General features: G+C 43.9%; 1 long non-coding RNA gene across 2 annotated transcripts in view; it reads left to right on the top strand.

Moving 5' to 3' along the window:
* Window positions 1–17,142, top strand: part of LOC105728206 (uncharacterized) — a 69,494-nt gene that overhangs the window by 19,342 nt on the left and 33,010 nt on the right. For both annotated transcript variants that reach the window (XR_001109976.2, XR_001109974.2), the window contains exons 2-3: window positions 6,053–6,159; window positions 8,934–9,054. This is a non-coding gene — a long non-coding RNA (uncharacterized LOC105728206). The remainder of the gene's footprint in view (window positions 1–6,052; window positions 6,160–8,933; window positions 9,055–17,142) is intronic.

The raw sequence follows: 17,142 nt of genomic DNA, 5'->3' as shown, positions 1-17,142 counted from the left end.
CCAGTCAGATATATTGTGCAATGGGTTAGCAATGGGCATTGTGTGAAAGGTTCCCTAACAAGCCTCCCCAGCCCTAGGATTAGTCAGCTCCTTGCTGTGAGATGTGTGTGAGCAAGATACTGGATGTCTCTGGTGATGGAAAGGCAGGCTGGCCAGTGCCAAGAACCAAAGGGAGGGGAAACTCAATTCTTGGCAAACAATTATTTGAATCTTAGCACAAGGCGTTTGTTCTCTGAGGTGCAGAGGCAGAGAAGTTACTGAGAAACATCCAAGGAAAGGACATTTTCTGTGAAAACTTTCCCCTATACAAAATTTTATAAGCTGGTAGGATTTCTGGACATTTAAATTTATAGTGGAACCAAAACACGTTTCTGGAGAAGTCTTTTTTTTTTCTTTTTGTAATAAAAATTGTAATCATTTATTATTATTATTTTATTTTATTTTTTTAAGATAGAGTCTCGCTCTGTCGCCCAGGCTGGAGTATAGTGGCACAATCCCGGCTCACTGCAACCTCCACCTCCCGGTTCAAGCAATTCTCCTGTCTCAGCCTCCCAAGTAGCTGGGATTACAGGCATCCACATCTGGCTAATTTTTTGTATTTTTAGTAGAGGCGGGGTTTCACAATGTTGGCGGGCTGGTCTCAAACTCCTGACCTCAAGTGATCTGCCCACCTTGGCCTCCCAAAGTGCTGGGATTATATGCATGAGCCACCGCATCTGGCCCAAAAGTTGTAATTATTAAAAACAACATAAACACACTATAGGAAATCAGAAAAACAAAGCAAGGAGAAAAACACTCATAATACCTTTAGCTAAAAATCAACTATATCACATTCTTATTATTTGAACTGTTTTCCATGGTTGTAATCACATGGTTATTTTTGTCATATGATCATTTTTGGTAACTTGTAAGTTTTTTTCCTTTCTATAATGCTACCTACAGTATTTTAAATAACTGAATAATATTTCCATTCAGCATATGTTTGAACTAACATTCACTTTATTCCAACAAATAGTCTATTTCCATTTTATGTTGTTATTATAAGTAACTCTGATATAAACATAACTTGAAATACAGCTTTTTTTTTGAGACGGAGTCTCACTCTGTGGCCAGGCTGGATGGAGTACATGGCATGATCTCAGCTCACTGTACCTCCGCCTCCTGGGTTCAAGCTATTATTTTCCTGCCCAGCCTCCTGAGTAGCTGGGATTACAAGTGCCTGTCACCACACCCAGGTGATTTTTGTGTTTTTAGTAGAGACGGGGTTTCACCATGTAGGCCAGCATGGTCTCAAACTCCTCACCTCAGGTAATCCACCCACCTTGGCCTCCCAAAATGCTGGGATTACAGGTGCGAGCCACCTCGCCTGGCCCTGCACTTCCAATTTTTCTTTGGAAATCTAAAACCAGGACAGGCCTGATGACTCTTGGCTGGAATTCCAACACTTTGGGCAGCCAAGGCAGAAGTATTGCTTGAGCCCAGCATTTCAAAACCAGCCTGGGCAACACTTTATCTCTACAAAAAATAAACAAAATTAGCTAGGCATGTTGGCACATGCCTGTAGTTCCAGCTACTCAGGAGACTGAGGTGAGAGGATCACTTCAGCCCGGGAGGTTGAGGTTACAATGAAATGAGAGCACGTCACTGTACTCTAGCCTGGGAAACAGAGTCAGACTCTGTCTCAAAAAAAAAAAAAAAAAAAGAAAAAAAAAAAAAAAACTAAAAGAAATCAAACCCAAAAGTCTAAATACTATTGATCTCATCAAATTTTTTTTTTTTTTTTGAGATGGAGTCTTGCTCTGTCGTCAGGCTGGAGTGCAGTGGCGCAATCTCGGCTCACTGCAACCTCTGCCTCCCAGGTTCAAGCGATTCTCCGCATCAGCCTCCCGAGTAGCATGCCTGGCTAATTTTTTGTAGTAGAGACAGGGTTTTACCATCTTGGCCAGGCTGGTCTTGAACTCCTGACCTCATGATCCACCTGCCTCGGCCTCCAAAAGGGCTAGGATTACAGGTGTGAGCCACTGTGCCCAGCCAAAATCTTTTTACCTTTTTTTTTTTTTTTTTTTTTTTGGAGACAGAGTCTTACTCTGTTGCCCAGGTTGGAGTGCAGTGGTGCTCAGCTCACTGCAACCTTCACCTCCTAGGTTCAAGTAATTCTCCTGCCTCAGCCTCCTGAGTAGCTGGGGCTACAGGTGCACACCGCCACACCCAGCTAATTGTTTTGTATTTTAGTAGAGATGGGATTTCACTGTGTTGCCCAGGCTAGTCTCGAACTCCTGAGCTCAGCAATCTGCCCATCTCAGCCTCCCAAAGTGCCAGGATTGCAGGCATTAGCCACCACACCCGGCCTTTTTACCTTTATGAATGAAAAACTGAGGTTCAAAAAAGAGTGGAGATGTACCCAAGCTATTACTGTGAGACAGGAGGTTATTTTTTTCACCTTGTGATCACACAATTTAGTCTCCAAGGGCTTGTAATTCCCCATTGAGAAACACTCAGGAAATTCCTTATAAGCCTCTTTAGGGAAATTTGCACTTTTCAACTGACTAGGAAAACAGCAGCTGGGCTTTTCTGCCTTAATTGTTCATATGTCCACCATTATAATATAAGAGAAAACCAGTAATCACTATCACTTCTATATGTCTTATTAAAGAAAACCAGAGCTAGACAGTGGTCAAAGCAGTATAAGTAGATTTTATTCAGGAACTACTGCACTAGGTGAAAAAAAAAAACCTCAGTTTCTTTGTGCTCAATTCCAAATACAGCAAGGACAAGTGGGGTTTTATAGCCAAGAAGAGGGAAGGAATCAGGGGCTGGAAGATTAGGAATCTAAAACATCAGGGTAAAGGGGAATTCTGGCTAAACTGATTTGACACAATTCTTGGGATCGAATCAGGGTGATCAAACATCACCTGGGGGCTGGTGGAAGCTGAGGAATTAAATCAGACATCAAGGGTGGAGAATTCTTGGTAAACTGACTTAGCAGGATTTTTGCTAAAATTGGGTGATGTAAAGGAGGACCAGAAGTCCAGAGGTGCAGGCCTAGTTGAGAGGAGGGTTCACAGAAGCTTGAGTAAAGTTTGGTCAAAGAGAGAATGTCAGTCTGTTGTTTGAAGAATGAAGCTTTCCTACATGGGAAGGAAGGCTGATAATGAGCATTTACTTCATGGCAGTGTTTGTCCTTCTTTATCCCCCCGATCCCGGTACAACAGGAAATTAGTTTCAGAATACACTGAACTCAGGAGCACCCCCCAGGGTAACTTAAAAATGTGTCCCAGTGGCCAGGCGTGGTGGCTCATGCCTGTAATCCCAGCACTTTGGGAGACCCAGGTGGGCAGATCACCTGAGGTTGGGAGTGTGAGATCAACATGGCAAAACTCCGTCTCTGCCAAAAAATACAAAAATTATCTGGGCATGGTGTCACATGCCCATAGTCCCAGCTACTTGGGAGGCTGAGGCAGGAGAATTGCTTTAACACAGGAGGCGGAGGTTGCAGTGAGCTGAGATTGCACCACTGCATTCCAGCCTGGGTGACAGAGCAAGACTGTCTCAAAAAAAAAGAATATGCTGGCTGGACATGGTGGCTCACACCTATAATCCCAGCACTTTGGGAGGCCAAGGCAGGAGGATTGCGTGAGTTCAGGAGTTTGAGACCAGCCTGGACAACATAATGAGACCCTGTCTCTTTTATTAAATAAATAAACAAACGCTGAACTCAAAGGTAGAAATACCACCAGATCAGTTTTGTTTTGTTTTGTTTTTTTGTGTTGGAGTCTTATTCTGTCACCAATGCTGGAGTGCAATGGCGAGATCTTGGCTCAGTGCAACCTCTGCCTCTCGGATTCAAGCAATTCTCCTGCCTCAGCCTCCCGAGTAGCTGGGATTACAGGCACCTGCCACCACACTCGGCTAATTTTTGTATTTTTAGTAAAAATGGGGTTTCACCATATTGGCCAGGCTGGTCTCGAACTCCTGACCTCGTGATCTGCCCGCCTCGGCCTCCCAAAGTGCTGGGATTACAGACATGAGCCACTGCGCCCAGCCCAGATCATTATTAAATAGTGTCTCATAAAAAAATTATTACATGTATGTTTTTCATCATTTCTAATTTGCCCATGTAGATTTCTAGCCCTTGCTTCAAGTACTGACTCTGCTACTTAAAATCTGTGTGATCTTTGGCAAATCAATGAATTTCTCCGAGCCCATTTCCTTAAAGTGGGAGTAATTAGACTGGCATAGTTTATCTCACAGAATAATTTTAAGTTTAAGATGAGAAAGTATAGACAGAAATTCTCTGTAAATTGTAAAATGCAATATGAATGTGTTGTCATTAAAAATGCAGACAAAAATATTAAACTATTGTTTATAATCATACTTATTAAAATGCAAATGAAGTCAAACTATCTCTACCTCTTTGAGCTTCATGGTTAAAATTAGGTAATAACCTTCTGGGACTAATGACCACCTCAACTGATTTGGAAAATAATGTAATCAACTTCAGAAAATCCTCTTTTAAATAAAATATTCTGCATCACACAGCTATAGTTGAAGCAAACCTTAAGAAATTGCCCTTTTTTATACATCAAAATGGTAGGAAATCATCAATTCCAGATGATTCCATTAATACTAATATTAGTTGCAGAGAATCCCTAGGGGGACTGCTGCAACCTCAGTCCTTCCCTATTTGGAAGGAAGAATTCGACCGAGGGGTATAAGACAGAAGAAAAAACTGAGGCAAATTTTAGATCAGAAGTGGAAGTTTATGAAAAAGTGTTGGATAGAAAGGAAAGGAAGTAACATATACTTGGAAGAGGCCCAAGCAGGTGACTTGAGAGATTAAGTACCTTGTTTGACCTCTGACTTGGGGTCTTATACATTGGCATACTTCTGGTTGCTTCTGGTCTCTTCTCCCTGATTCTTCCCATGGGGTGGGCTGTTCACATATGCAGTGGTCTGCTGGCACTTGGGAGGGACCACATGCACATTGTGTTTACTGAAGTTGTGCACATGCTCATTTGAGGTGTTTTTCCTTTACCAGTTGAGTGTTTAAACTCTGCCATTTTGCCTCTTAGTTTACATGCTTGAGCCCACTCACCTAGCTCCTGAGATCTTATCAGGAAGCTGCTGATAGCCAGTTTTAAGTGTTTTCTGTCTGTTGGGAGACTGCCTTTCCTTGGTGCTGGCTGCAACCAACTATTATTTTAGAGAGACAGTTTAGCAACCGCCTGACCATCACTTGATGGTCACCTGACATTCCTGGTAGGGATTGAGGGAGCCTCTTCCCTGCCCTGCTCATGTCTGACTACCTACCTACTGTAACACTAATGCATAAATCTATACAAGTGTTGGGGCTGAGAAACCAATAACCCCAAAACATGGCTTTTTGTTTTAAACAAAGTTTAACTCTTGTTGCCCAGGCTGGAGTGCAATGGTGTGATCTTGGCTCACCGCAATCTCCACCTCCCGAGTTCAAGCGATTCTCCTGCCTCAGCCTCTCAAGTAGCTGGGATTACAGGCATGTGCCACGACACCTGGCTAAAACATGGCATTTTGACATGCTGAACTGAAGAAGAAGCCTCAAGTTCACTCTAACCTCCTTGCCCCTCCCCACTATCTCTCCCTAGGAAGTTGAAGTTTCTTTATCTGCCTAAGATCCCAGATGCACCAAAGAGAACAGTTGTTTTTACTTCCTCTCTCTGTAAGATCAAGAATGTAACCACACCTGAACAGACCATTTCACTGTCAAAGAGAACTATTTCCAAGTAAATCTCTATTCCCAGATCCATTGATCATCCCTAGTAATCCCCTCAATAGAATCTATTCCCCATCTCATAACCTGTTTGGCCAGGATCCAAGCCCCCATTCTTTATGTAACTTTAAGATGGTATATAAGCTCCTCATCGAGGGGGTCTTCATTCTGAAGGCTTCCATGTATACATATTGATTAAATTTGCATAAAATTTGCATACCTTTTCTCTTATTAATCAGACTGCCTCATGTCAGTGATTTTTCAGTGAAACTTTAGGGGCCAACAGCTTTATCCTCCACACAGGCAAAATCCAAAAAGGATTCATGACCCACCAGAAATCTCAGAGGCTTCTTGTCAAGATCTCAAGAGTCCCTCCATCTCTACACGGCACTCAAATTTCAAGAAGCTAGGTGAGTGTTGCCTTTCTTATCCTACAAATTAAAAAACTAAGATACAGATTTGCATTTCTAGCAAATAGTCAAGGCAGCACAGGACTCATTTTAATAACATCCAGGACTTGTTCAGGGCCTCCTCACATAAATGGTTGGGCAGTAGAAGTTTGTGTTCTGCTGGTTCTTCAAACTTATTATCATATATCCAACTAGTTCTTTCTCCAGACTTTTCTAAAACCAAGACTCTTTTTTTATTTTTTGAAACGGAGTCTTGCTCTGTCACCAGGCTAGAGTGCAGTGGCAAGATCTTGGCTCACTGCAACCTCTGACTCCCTGGTTCAAGCAATTCTCCTGCTTCAGCCTCCCGAGTAGCTGAGATTACAGGCATGCATCTCCATGCCCAGCTAATTTTTGTATTTTTTAGTAGAGAAAGGGTTTCACCATGTTGGCCAAGGTGGTCTCAATTTCTTGACCTCATGATCCGCCCGCCTTGGCCTCTCAAAGTGCTGGGATTACAGGCGTAAGCCACCATGCCTGGCCTCAAACCAAGACTCTACACCTGAAACTCAGCTCCTTCTTTTCCACTTTCCACCTCTAATTATTAGTGAAGTTCAATCCATTCTACCTACCCAGTGTGTCTCCCATTCATTTGTTCTCTCATTTCCTAGTTCAGATCCTTTCAAATAGGCTTGAACAATCGCAAACTTCAAACCGGTCTTTCTGTCTCCAGGCTTGATTTAGCTTTCTCCTTGCCAGCTGAAGAATGACAAGGTTCATATATTTGGAAAGGAGAGCTTTATTTCTCGTAAAGGGTTTCAGCCTGCAGAGTGGCCATTTTGATAGGCTGGGAAGTGTAGCCTCTGGTCAGAAGCCAGAAACAGGCACTTCAAGGAAAAGGAAGAGGGAAGAGAAATTTATACTGAGCAGGGTGGCCAAATATACATATTCAATAAGCTGCAGGAAGAGTCATGAATATTTATGAAAGGAGAAGCATGTGCATATGAAACTGGGTCTCATGTACAAAAAAGGGCAGCATCAGTATAACTTGAGGATGGAATTTGCATCCCTCTGACATCAAAAGTTGAAACAGAGGACAGGAAAAACCCTCTATGTATCCTCTGTAGAGTGGCCAGAACCACTGCATGGTCTAGTCTCTTTTCAGGAAGGAATGCTGGTCTGATGTTGTGTATTATGTCAAACCCACAAAACCTAGGGACAGCATTTGGGTGGTTGATTGGGATCAGGAGTGGAGTCTTTTGAAAGGGCTAATTTATGTTTAGCCCTTAGAAGAGAAAGCTTAATAGTAGTTAGCAAAGTGGTGGTGGCGGGGGGACAGTTATAACCAGGCACGTCCTACTGTTACAGGACAGGGGTCTTGATCCAGATCCCAAGAGAGGGTTCTTGGATCTCGCACAAGAAAGAATACAGGCTGGGCGCGGTGGCTGAGCACTTTAGGAGGTAAAGGCAGGCAGATCACCTATGGTCAGGAGTTCGAGACCAGCCAGGCCAACATGGTGAAACCCTGTCTTTACTAAAAATACAAAAATTAGCCAGGTGTGGTAGTGTGCACCTGTAATCCCAGCTACTCAGGAGGCTGAGGCAGGAGAATTGCTTGAACCTGGGAGACAGAGGTTGCAGTGAGCCAAGATCGTGCCACTGTACTCCAGCCTGGGAAACAGAGTGAGACTCTGGCTCAAAAAAAAAAAAAAAAATTCAAGAGAGAGTCTGCATTGCAAAGTGAAAGCAAGTTTACTAAGAAAGTAAAGGAATAAAAAAATGTCTACTCCATAGACAGAGCAGCCTCAAGGGCTGCTGATTGCCCATTATTATGGTTATTTCTTGATATGCTAAATAAGGAGTAGATCATTTATTCTTCCCCTTTTTAGATCATATAGGGTAAGTTCCTGAGGTTGCCATGGCATTTGTAAACTGTCATGGAGCTGGTGGGAGTGTAGCAGTGAGGACAACCAGAGGTCACTCACATCACCATTTTGGTTTTGGTGGGTTTGGGCCAGCTCCTTTACTGCAACTTGTTTTTATCAGCAAGGTCTTTATGATGTGTAGTTTGTGCTGACCTCCTATCTCATCCTGTGACTTAGAAAGCCATAACCATCTGGGAATGAAGCCCAGTAGGTTTCAGCCGCATTTTACCCAGTCTCTACTCAAGATGGAGTTGCTCTGGTTCACACACCTCTGACACTACCTCCCATCTGTTTTGGGTGGAACTCACTTTCAAGGTTTCTCTGAGGTTCCCTTGGCCAAGAGGAAGTCTGTTCAGTCAATTGGGGGTTAGAATTTTATTTTATTTTTCAACTTTAATCAAGTTTTTTTTTTGAGACAGAGTCTCCATTTATGGAAGACTCAACCCCTGAAGCTAGGAATCTCTTGCCTATTCCATTTTTATGGAAGGCCCAACCCCTCAAGCTGGGAATCTCTTGCCTATTTCATTTTTACAGAAGACTCAAGCCTCGCAAGCTGGGAATCTCGCCTATTCCGTTTTTATGGAAGACTCAACCCCCCAAAACTGGGAATCTCTCACCTATTCTGTGTTTTACAGAAGGCTCAACCCCTCAAGCTAGGAATTTCTTGCCCTCCCTGCCCTGGGAGGTTGACCTGTTTCCTCCCTTCCCCCTTCTGAAGGTCCCTTACATTTTTCTCATTTGTGCCATCCTCCTTGGCCACTCCCCATCAGTAAGACTTGTCACCATTCACACAAACACCACCACATTCACACACACACTCCACCCTCCAGAAATTGACCACCAGGGAAATACTTTGTCGCCTCTTTGCAGCATTTCCTACCTTGGCTTATGCATGAGGTTGCCTGGCTGAGGCCCCTGGTCACCGTGGTTTGGAATCTCTTTCCCTTGCTCTGCTGTGTTGCTGAGAATCCAGGTTTATTCCTCTCACCAGGTAAGTCCTGACTCTCTCCCCCGGGGCCACCCCAATAGGGTGGTGGGGCACCTCCCCACAAGAGAGGACAAAGGACTGCCCCAGAGGGGAAATGGAATCCTGGACAAGCCCCCAAATATGTTGAAAATGGGTTTATAGTGTTGGGAAAAATCCATACCAAGACAATGGATCACTCAGCAAGTCTAGTTTACTTCCTGCAGGAAGGGTGCAACTTGCTGCCAGTCTTGCCATGACAGCACACCTGAACAAAGAAGAAAGGGACATTTATAACTTTGAAAACCCGATGCCATTGCCCTGTTGCTGTGTCCCGTTTCCATTGGCTGGAATGGGACCTCACATTCTATGCTTGACCCAGTTGGCTAAAATCTTGGAAATTTCCTGAATAGATAAGCAGGAAAGAAGACAAGGAAAAAGGGGAAGCTAGTCAGGAGAAGGTCAGAAGGGTTTTCAAATAAGAAATGGCATGCACCAGGGTTTGGAGTTTGCCCAGTTCTGTTCAGACATGCTGGAGCCAGTCAAGGTACCTGATTTAAGATGTGGCTGATTTAGAGAATATATGTACATGGTTATATGTTTATGCTAATAGCGGATAATGGCCATAGAGCAAGACACTGTAACTCCTTGTTACAAGAGATTGTAACATAATATAGTCTAAGATATAAACTTTGAAGAACTTTTCCATCTCTCACACCCAGGCTGGAGTGCAGTGACATGATCTCAGCTCACTGCAACTTCCACCTCCCAGGTTCAAGCTATTCTCCTGCCTCAGTCTACCAAGTAGCTGGGATCACAGGCATGCACCACCACACCTGGCTAACTTTTTTTGTATTTTTGGTAGAGACAGGGTTTTGCCATGTTGGCCAGGCTGGTCTCGAACTCCTGGCCTCAGGTGATCAGCACACCTCAGCCTCCCAAAATGTTGGGATTACAGGTGTGAACCACCGTGCCTTGCCCTCAACTTTATTTTAGATTTAGGGAGTACATGTGCAGGCTTGTTACCTGGGCATACTGTGTGATGCTGAGATTTGGGGTACAATTGATCCAACCACCCAGGTCTGATCATAGCATCCAATAGTTAGTTTTTCAACCCTTGCCCTCCTTCTACCTTCCCCCTCTCTAGAAGTTCCCAGTTTCTATTGCTGCCATTTTTATGTCCCTGAGTACCCAATGTTTAGCTCCCACTTATAAGTGAGAACATGCAGTATTTGGTTTTCTGTTCCTGCATTAATCCACTTAGGACAAAAAAAATTTTTTTTTTTTGAGACAAGCCTCACTCTGTCACCCAGGCTGGAGTGCAGTGGTATGATCTCAGCTCACTGCAACTTCCACCTCCCAGGTTCAAGCGATTCTCCTTCCTCAACCTCCTGAGTAGCTGGGATCACAGGCATGTGCCACCATGCCTAATTTTTTGTGTTTTTAGTAGAGACAGGGTTTCACCATGTTGGCCAGCCTGTCTCAAACTCCTGACCTCATGATTCACCCACCTCAGCCTCCCGCAGAGCTGAGATTACAGGTGTAAGCCACTGGACCCGGCCTTTTTTTTTTTTTTTTTTCCTTTTTGAGCTGGAGTTTCACTCTTGTTGCCTAGGCTGGAGCACAATGGCACAATCCTGGCTCACTGCAACCTCTGCCCCCTGGGTTCAAGCGATTCTCCTGCCTCAGCCTCCCGAGTAGCTGGGATTACAGGTGTCCACCACCCCACCCAGCTAATTTTTGTATTTTTAGTAGACCTGGAGTTTCACTGTTGATCAGGCTGGTCTTGAACTCCTGAACTCAGGTGATCCAACCACCTCGGCCTCCCAAACTTCTGGGATCACAGGTGTGAGCCACCATGTCCAGCCAGGATAAAATGTTATTTATTTATTTATTTTTTTGAGACGGAGTTTTTCTCTTGTTACCCAGGCTGGAGTGCAATGGCGCAATCTCGGCTCACCGCAACCTCCGCCTCCTGGGTTCAAGCAATTCTCCTGCCTCAGCCTCCCGAGTAGCTGGGATTACAGGCACGCGCCACCATGCCCAGCTAATTTTTGTATTTTTCAGTAGAGACGGGGTTTCACCTTGTTGACCAGGATGGTCTCGATCTCTTGACCTCGTGATCCACCCGCCTCAGCCTCCCAAAGTGCTGGGATTATAGGCGTGAGCCACCGCACCCGGCCCTGATAACATGTTATTTTTATTTCTCAGTGGGAAACATGAAAGGTTGTTCATTGAACCCTTTCCTTGTCCTATTATTGTAGTAAAGGAGAAACTTTCCTTTACCCTCTTAAATTCAGTATCTGAGGCCTGTGAATTAAACTGACAGAAGACAGATTAGTAAGAGAAAAGAAATATTTTATTGGCTGGTTGGAATGCAGTGGTATTTACAACTAATTGATAATCAGTTACAGATATTTTTGTTCCTTCTCCACTCCCACTGTTTCACTTGACTAGCCTTTAAAAGAAAACAAAATAGAGTTTATTTACATGCACATACATGGATGTGTTCAATGGTGAGTAACTCAAAAGAATAGTTAAAATTTGGGGCTTATACACCTAAGTTAATGGGGGAAAGGAAACAGGGAGAAAAGATTCCTGTAGGAAGAAAAAATAAGTCTTTCACGCCTGTAATCCTAACACTTTCGGAGGCCGAGGCAGGTGGATCACGAGGTCAAGAGATCGAGACCATCCTGGTCAACATGGTGAAACCCCGTCTCTACTAAAGATACAAAAAATTAGCTGGGCATGGTGGTGCGTGCCTGTAATCCCAGCTACTCAGGAGGCTGAGGCAGGAGAATCGCCTGAACCCAGGAGGCAGAGGTTGCGGTGAGCCGAGATCGCGCCATTGCACTCCAGCCTGGGTAACAAGAGCGAAACTCCGTCTCAAAAAAAAAATATATATATATATATAAGTCTTCCTGGGTGCAGTGGCTCATGCCTGCAATCCTAACACTTTTGGAGGCCGAGGTGGGAGGATCACTTCAGCCCAGGAATTAGAGACCAGCCTGGGCAACATGGTGAGACCCCACCTCTATAAAAAATTTAAAAATAAGCTGGGTATGGTGGTGTGTGCCTATAGCCCCAGCTGCTTGGGAAGCTGGGGTGGAGGATCATTTGAGTCTGGGAGGAAGTTGAGGCTACAGTGAGCTATGATTGCTGGATTGCATTACTGCACTCCAGCCTGGGCAATAGAACAAGACCTTGTCTCCAAAAATAAGATAGATAGATAGATAGATAGATAGATAGATAGATAGATAGATAGATGATTTCAGTGGTGTTCCTTGAAAAAAAGCAACTAGTTTAACTCACAATTCAATAGCTCAAGTGCTTTGTACTGCATTTCCCATTTCACCACAGAGTACTTGAAAGATGTGTACACAGGGATCAAGATTTATTAAAACAGGCAGGGTACAGTGGCTCACACCTGTAATCCCAGCACTTTGGGAGGCTGAGGCAGGCAGATCACCTGAGGTCAGGAGTTCAAGACCAGACTGGCAAACATAGTGAAACCCTGTCTCTACTAAAAATACAAAAATTAGCCAAGCATGGTGGCAGGTGCCTGTAATCTCAGCTACTCGGGAGGCTGAGACAGGAGAATTGCGTGAACCCAGGAGGCAGAGGTTGCAGTGAGCTGAGATCACGACACTGCACTCCAGCCTGGGCAAGAGAGTGAGACTCTGTCTCAAAAATAAACAAATAAATAAATAAAATAAAAATAAAGATATATTAAAACATACTTTTGGCTGGGCTCAGTGGCTCACGCCTATAATCCCAGCACTTTGGGAGGCTGAGGCGGATGGATTACCTGAGTTCAGGAGTTCAAGACCATCCTTGCCAACATGGTGAAACCCTCTCTCAACAAAAATACAAAAATTAGCTGGGCATGATGGCAGGTGCTTGTAATCCCAGCTGCTTGGGAGGCTGAGGCAAGAGAATCACTTAAACCCTGAAGTCGGAGGTTGCAGTGAGCTGAGATCATTCCACTGCACTCCAGCCTGAGTGGCAGGGTGAGACTCCATCCCAAAAATAAATAAATAAATAAAATAAAATAAACATACTTTTTACTGCTTCATCAATGGCTTTTTTTTTTTTTTTTTTTTTGAGACAGGTTCTCACTCTGTCATCCAGTCTGGAGTGTAGTGGTGCAATCATGGCTCACTGCAGCCTTGACCTCTAGGGCTCAAGTGATCCTCCCCGTCAGCCTCCTGAGTAGCTGGGATTACAGGTACATGCCACCACCCCTGGCTAATTTTAAAACTTTTTAGTAGAGACGAGGTCTTGCTATGTTGCCCAGGCTTGTCTAGAACTCCTGAGCTCAAGTGAGCCTCCCACTTCCACCTCCCAAAGTATTATAGGCTTGAGCCTGGACCCATTCATTAACTTAATAAATATTTATATAGCATCTTCTCTGTACCTTGACAATCCTATCATATTTCTCTTCCTTTCCCTAATGCCAGTGATTTTGTTCTGAGGCTTGAGGATGGAGTTAAGTACTGAAAAACAAACACAAACTGCCACAAAGGTATAATAGTGCTTCAGTCCTTGTAGTGTCCCCAGACTGGCAATTGGGAGCTTATGAGCAAGTTTCCCACACTCTGGGGTGAGTCATTTCTGGGACTGCTGAGCCATATGCCACCATGACAGTGCTTCTCCAGCTGAGGAGGTGATCTGACTGGGAGCCTGATCTGGGCTGGTTGAAATGGCAACAGGCCCAGGGTGTGGCAGTGGCTTTGGGTAAGGGTGAGGCTCATGCCTTGTCTTGATAGTGGCTGCTGCAGGAAATGGCAAAAGAATAGTTACTTAAGAGAAGGGAGAGATGCAGGATAATTTACAACAACAGGAAGAGGAAGGAAAAGAAGAAAAGCCTATAGGAGGAAGAAGTGAAGAATGAGAAGACAGGGCTGTGACAGCAACAGGAGATAGCCAGAAAGAGGCCTGCTTTACTTTAAACATGCAGCTATTGAAAGAGCAGCTCTTAGTAAATAAGAACTAAAATATATTGAGCATTTTCCATGTGCCAGGCATTGTTCTAATTGCTTTCTATATGATCTAATTTAATCTACTTAGCATCCCTATTATATAGGTACTGTTATTATTGGTACCCCCATTTGGCAGCTAGGGAAACTCAGAGAGAGAGAGGTTAAGTCTTTGGCTGGCATAGAGATGGTGCTGGGAATCTACCCCAAGCAGGCTGGCTCCAGAATCTGTGCTCTTCACAACTCAACATTATTTTTTGTTGTCATATGCAGTGTTTTTGAGGCTGCCCCTTTGAACATAGAGGTATATTTGTTCTTTCAAAAAGAATGAGGATGGAAACAGGAGCAATATGGCAACATGAGGAAACCCCGTCTCTACAAAAATACAAAAATTAGCTGGGCATAGTGATGCACGCCTATAGTCCCAGCTACTTAGGGGGCTGAGGCAGGAGGATCCCTTGAGTCCAGAAGGTTGAGGCTCCTATGAGTTATGATCATACCACCACACTCCAGCTTGAGCAACAAAGTGAGATCTTGTCTCAAAAAAAGAAAGAAAGAAATAGGAGTAGTGGTAGGCAAAGACAAGGAAAGGCAAAAGATGAAAGAAGAAAGAAGTACAAAACCAGAGACAAGAAAAAAAAAAGTTGCCAAATAGAATGCATAATATGATCCTCTTATTAAGAAATATAACACACACATGCACACACTCCTGCACATACACACACACCTACACACACATTCTTTAGAGGGAAAAAAGATTTGTTTTTTCAGACTCACTGGTTTCCTGAACTGTCCTATATTTGTCTATTGTTACATATATTTTTTGGAATAGTAAATATACTATTCCAAGGGTGGTAAGAAAGTTGTTCTTTGGGAAAGAAAAAAATGTTCTAAACTTCATAATCAAAATCCAACGGATTTGGGGGATATTGTGTCTAAAGCCAGTGGGGATGTCGGAGAGAGACCCTTTGGGGGGCACTCCCTCCTTCTGACTCTTCAGTGTGTGTGTAAGACTCAGCCCCTTACATATGCTTAAAAGAACAGGATATCCTGACTTAAATAATAGAGGCAGCACTGTGAGACATCCAGATGAGGGTCCCAGTTACTCTTCCTGTTCCCCAAAATAACACCTTTGTTCAAAAACAAGATCCAGGTTGGGATTCTCTGGTATCCTGAAAAGATAGATTCAAAAAAGCCAGTCTGATGGGTGGACAGTAGCCCGGTGCCAGCTTTGAGGCTGGAGCAGAGGGACTTGGTTCATCATCACGGCTCAGTGGCTCCATGGACAACTGTATGATTTTGTTACATCCTTATGGGGTGGCTTTGCCCAGTAGCCTCCAGGATCCAAGGTGGGGGCAGAGCTAGCTGTCTATGCTGAGCTTTCCTCCTTCACCCAAACTTCTCTGAGTTATGAGTTTGTGCTCCTTGGCCTTCTGGATGCCAGTCCCTACTCTCTGCAAACATGAGCCTGGCTCTGAGCTTGTGTTCATTGGCAGCTGGAGGACAGAGCATGAGCCTCTTCCCCTGATGGTGGCACTTAAATCAGTAGGGTTTCCGGGGCCCAGTGAGCACACTTACATAATGCAAACAATGGTTATTATACAAGCAACCAATGATGAAAACATAATTCTAGGACAGAATAAATTGATGCCTTAGAAATGAGAAGATATATTTAAAAGGATTCAACAAAGTGGAAAAACTTCCCCAGTGGTCTCCAGTCCTGATTCAGTCTCTCAGTGGTTAGCTGAAAGCAAATGAGGTAATTAGACAATGCTAGAGTCACCTTGGACCTAACTGCCCTCTTTCCTCTAGGAAACAGAGAGCCAGAAAGATCTTCTCACTTGATCACCCCATGACCTCAAAAACATCTAAACGAAATAGTAAGGTATTGGGTATATACATGGTGGTTTATACAGCACCACAGATACATTCTCATTTCCAGACATGAGGATTATACCGATTTACTCAAATATAGAAGCTAGTAGAAGAGCTTAATGCACTAATGCTTCTTGTTGGCAATTCAGTAGCCTAAAAGACTAATGGGGATTCAAAAGCTGCTATCGTAAAAGGCAGAGTTTTGTTTTTTGTTTTCAAGACGGAGTTTTGCTCTTGTTGCCTAGGCTAGAGTGCAATGGTGCCATCTCACTGCAACCTCCGCCTCCCAGGTACAAGCCATGCTTCTGTGTCAGCCTCCCAAGTAGCTCGGATTACACATATATGCCACCATGCCCAACTAATTTTTTTGTGTATAGTAGAGATGGGGTTTCACCATGTTAGTCAGATGGCAAACTTCTGACCTCAGGTGATCTACCCGCCTCAGCCTCCCAAAGTGCTGGAACTACAGGCATGCACCACCATGCCCAGCCTCAGAGTTTTATTAAATACATCCAGCTCTGGGATTCTTGATTTTCAATCTTAGGAAGCCTGATTATGTTACCAGACTGAACTGATAATGTAGATAATGTAGATTATTTATTTTTTATTATTTTTTTAAAGACGAGGTTTCACCATGTTGGTCAGACTGGTCTTGAACTCCCGACCTCAGGTGATCCGCCCGCCTTGGCCTCCAAAGTGCTTGGATTACAGGCGTGAGCCACCACGCCCGGCAGGATAATGTAGATTCTTAAGTACATACAATGTTTTTTGTTAGTATTTTATTTTATTTTTCTGAGATAGGATCTCACTCTATCACCCAAGCTGGAGTGCAGTGACATAATCACAACTCACTGCAGCCTTGACCTGCTGAGCTCAAGTGATCCTCCCTCCTCAGCCTCCCAAGTAGCTGGGACCATAGGCACATGTCACCACACCCAGCGAATTGTTTTTATTTTTACTAGAGACAAGGTTTTACTGTGTCACCCAGGATAGTCTCCAACTCCTGGGCTCAAGTGATCTGCCTGCCTTGGCTTCTCAAAGTGCCAGAATTACAGGCATGAGCCATCTTGCCTAGCCTAATTAGTATAGTAAATGATGAAATTTCTGCTTATGTAAAGAAATTCAGTAATAAGGTTCTTGGTCCCAGTTCTTAAGCACCATTAATCATTTCTTATATATTCTTCTTAAAAATTCTTTTTTTTTTTTGAGACAGAGTCTCACTCCGTCACCAGGCGCCAGGCTGGAGTGCAGTGGTGCGACC

The sequence above is a fragment of the Aotus nancymaae genome, unplaced genomic scaffold (genome assembly GCF_030222135.1).
Source record: "Aotus nancymaae isolate 86718 unplaced genomic scaffold, 86718_ANA_hifiasm-v0.15.2.pri h1tg000011l, whole genome shotgun sequence".
NCBI lineage: Eukaryota > Metazoa > Chordata > Mammalia > Primates > Aotidae > Aotus > Aotus nancymaae.
The sequence above is the reverse complement of the archived record's forward strand: the minus strand, read 5'-3'. Positions and strand labels throughout refer to the sequence as shown.